The sequence below is a fragment of the Dipodomys spectabilis genome, unplaced genomic scaffold (assembly GCF_019054845.1).
Source record: "Dipodomys spectabilis isolate Male_0828 unplaced genomic scaffold, ASM1905484v1 ptg000234l, whole genome shotgun sequence".
Classification (NCBI taxonomy): Eukaryota; Metazoa; Chordata; class Mammalia; order Rodentia; family Heteromyidae; genus Dipodomys; species Dipodomys spectabilis.
In genome coordinates, this window is record NW_024870911.1 from 14,701,780 (window position 1) to 14,705,589 (window position 3,810).

General features: G+C 37.2%; 1 non-coding gene across 1 annotated transcript; it reads right to left on the bottom strand.

Moving 5' to 3' along the window:
• Positions 1-3,203: 3,203 nt before the first annotated feature.
• Trnaa-ugc lies at positions 3,204-3,267 on the bottom strand. The gene has a single exon. It is a non-coding gene; the product is annotated as a tRNA-Ala (tRNA).
• Positions 3,268-3,810: the final 543 nt, after the last annotated feature.

The following is a 3,810-nucleotide window of genomic DNA, read 5'->3' on the forward strand; positions in this document are numbered from 1 at the left end:
AAAGAGAGTATACTGAGATACTAGGACCAAAATATTCCTTGCTCTTGATGTCAAGAATCTATTTGAAGGTAGTCTACAAACAGAAAAAAAAAAATCTCAGTAGGCAGCAACTCTATGTTTGCTTATAAGCTATTCAACTGGAAGTAAGTTCCAGTGAGAAAATTCAAGCACCATGCTCCCTCCATGCATTATTCATTGTAAATCAATAAACATCTGCCCTAGTCATCCAAATGTAGGTTCCAGGGCCCCAGTGGACATAATGGACCAGAAGTTAGATATTCTTTTTTTCCAATATTTGATGAAATTCAAGTTGACTGTGTTTGCTATTGTAACCTTTTGTTGAAAGTATGTATTCTCTGTATTTGCTGTATTTTACCATTTCTTGTTTTCACTGAAACTTCTATGTCATTTGAAAAATAATAGAATTACTTTTGATATAGTGATTAAAGAGGGATAATGTAAATTTTGTAGGTTTGCATGCCATTTTCCTCAGAGATGGAGATTGAATTCAAATGTGTTTCTTGAATATTAAAAAGCATATTCCCAGTGATTATCATGGTGTTTAAATATAATGAATTTTAATAATTCTACCACTACATTGTTCACATATTTTAGTTTATTAATCACATTCAGAGCTCAATGCATAGATGTTCAAAGAAATAATGTAACATTAGTTATGAAATATTTGTCAAGAACTCTAATAAAGCACAGCATGATTGGCTCACTCCTGTCACCCTAAAGACTCAAGAGACTGAGATCTGAAGACCCTGGTTCAAAGAAAAAGTCTGTGAGAGTCTTATCTCCATTTGAGCAACAAAAAAGCAGCTGGACATAGAGGTGTGATTCAGGTGGTGGAGTGCCAGCCTTGAAGTGGAGCCATGAGATTCTGAGTTCAAGATATACTACCAACACATACACATATGCATGAGCATGCATGAAGAAAATTCTAATGATCAGAGTTAGCTATCAACTTCACTTCACAAAAATTATTTTTATTGTTATTATAAAAATGATAAACAGAGGGGTTATGGTTATATAAGTCAAGTAAAGAGTACATTTCTTTTTGAACAATATCACCCCTTCCCTCACTTTCTCCCAGTTTTTCCCTCCCTTCCCCACTCACAAATTCTAACAGTGATCAAAGGGATTACTTCAAACTAATAGAATGCTGATAAGAAAATGTCAATCAGAGCTTTTTTACTTTACACTATTTCTTGTTAGGCTAGGTAAGTAATATGAACACAGTCTGGGATGATTGCTTTGTTCAAATTTTACCTTGCTGGGAAAAAGATGGAGCTCTCTACGTATCAGAGCAATAACTCGATTCTCCTTTTCTGAAACCCAAATTTCTATTCAAATGGATAACAAAAAAAGCCAAACTATAATCTTTTAATCATTCTAAAAAGATTAAAATTTACCTCATCCCAAATCTGATACCATCACTTCTAATAAATCCCATTATACTTCTATCACAAAATGGACTCTGCTGACTTAAACATTAAAGGACATACTTCTAACTTAGGAAAGAAAAAATTGGAAAGAAAGAACTTGAATAGATTTGTTATGCCTCCTGATCACACTTAATTCACCAATATCTATAAAATAATTTGCTTATAAATTTTATGCAAACTTTTTTAAATTTTTTATTTATTTTTTATTGTGAAAATACTGTACAGAGGGGTTACAATTACATGGGCAAGATAATGAGTACATTTCTTATCAAGATTGTAGCCTCCTCCTTTGTTTCCCCTTCCCATCCCATTCCATCCTCCCCTACCCCCCTACCCAATCCTCCCCGCTCTCCCCCCACCCCACCAAAGTTGTAAAGTTCGTTTTCAACATAACAACTTGTACTTCTCATTGTTGCAACGGGTCCACCTGTATCCTTATTTAAACGACTTGTTTTTCCCTTCCCCTCCACAAATTATACTGACATCAAACACAGTGAAAGCAGGGGTTATACTGTGGGGGAGGGACATACAAAGCAACAAAGAAATAATCTTATAAACGAGTTAGAAACAATCGCATGAAAAAAAAGAAACATTTGAATACATATCTTAGGGTTCATTTCCCTAACATCACCTTATCAAATTTTATGCAAATTTATAAGGGATGGGATACGGTTCCATTAGTCATAAAACATTTATTGAAAACGCCCATTTTACATAATGCTTGTTTGTTTTGATGACTTTTATTTAAAATAACCCAAATAACTTTATATAACCATAGAAAAGCCATTACTTTGTAATAACTGTCTATGATTTATGTCAACAGTAGATGAATGGGTCAAGTTAACAGTTAAACCAGCAGTCACAGATTCATTTCACATTTCCACAGGAAATAGCCATGGAATGTACTCCTTCTGCAGCTTCACCTATCATTTCTTCAGCAATATTTAGTTTCCCTACTCTACTCAAATTTTGAAATCATTCATCTACTGAGTGGCATCTGAGTTAGTTCCATATCTTAGCTATAGTGAATAACGCTGTGATAAGCTGGTAGCTTTAGTATGGCCTTGTTTGTGATCTTTTGGGTAAATGCCCAAAAGTGGAATTGCTGGGTCATAGGGGAGCTCTATGTGGAGTCTTTTTTTATTTTGTCGGTCGTGGGGCTTGAACTCTGGGCCTGGGCGCTGTCCCTCAGCTCTTCAGCTCAAGGCGAGCGCTCTACCACTTGAGCTACAGCGCCACTTCTGGTTTTCTGGTGGTTTATTGGAGATAGGAGTCTCACGGTCTCTCCTGCCCGGGCTGGCTTTGAACCGAGATCCTCAGATCTCAGCCTCTTGAGTAGCTAGGATTACAGGCGTGAGCCACCAGCGCCCGGCTATGTGGAGTCTTTTGAGGAACCTCCATACTACTTTCCAAAGTGGTTGAACAAGTTTACACTCCCACCAATAATACAGTACGGTTCCCTTTTGGCCACATCCTCTCCAGCATCTGTTGTTATTAGATTTCTTGATTATAGCCATTCTAATTGGGGTGAGGTGGAATCTCAATGTTGTCTTGCTTTGCATTTCTTTTATGCTTCTAGAGAAGTTGAGTCTTTCTTCACGTGTCTATTGGTCATTCTTATTTTTTTTTTGGGGGGGGGGGTCTGGTCGTGGGGCCTGAACTCTGGACCTGGGTGCTGTCCCTCAGCTCTTCAGCTCAAGGCTAGCACTCTACCACTTGAGCCACAGCGCCACTTCCGGCTTTTTGCTTATGTGGTGCTGGGAATCGAACCCAGGGCCTCATGCATGCAAGGCAAGCGCTCTACCACTGAGCCACCTTCCCAGCCCTATTGGTCATTCTTATTTCCTCTTCAGAAAAGTTTCTCTTTAAGTCTTTAGTAGACAATGAAATTCTATGCCTCTCTCAGAAAGAATGATACTGCCCCATTTGTTAGGAAATGAAAAGACTTGGAAAAAATTATATTAAGTGAAGTAAGCTAGGCCCAAAGAAACATTGTCTCATGGTTTCCTTTATTTGCAATAATTAATATATATCTAGGACAAGCAGTAAAGGTCAAAAGCTATGTACATATGGCCATATAAGATGATGCTAAGCAAAATAAACCCCAAGATAGGGACACAAGAGGTTTTATCTTTGTCGCTGTTGTTTTTAATGTATTTATAATGTACTATGTGATTTTTTTTTGTTCCTTTATATGTTCTTCCCCCACAGCATAACTCCTGTTTTCACTGTATTTGATTTCGGTGCATTGCATCTAATGTGAGGAGAGGAAGGGAAATAACAAAATGCTGAAAAAAGTATACAGGTTAACCCATTGTAACAATGAGATTTGCAAGACACTGTTGAAAACGAACTTTAC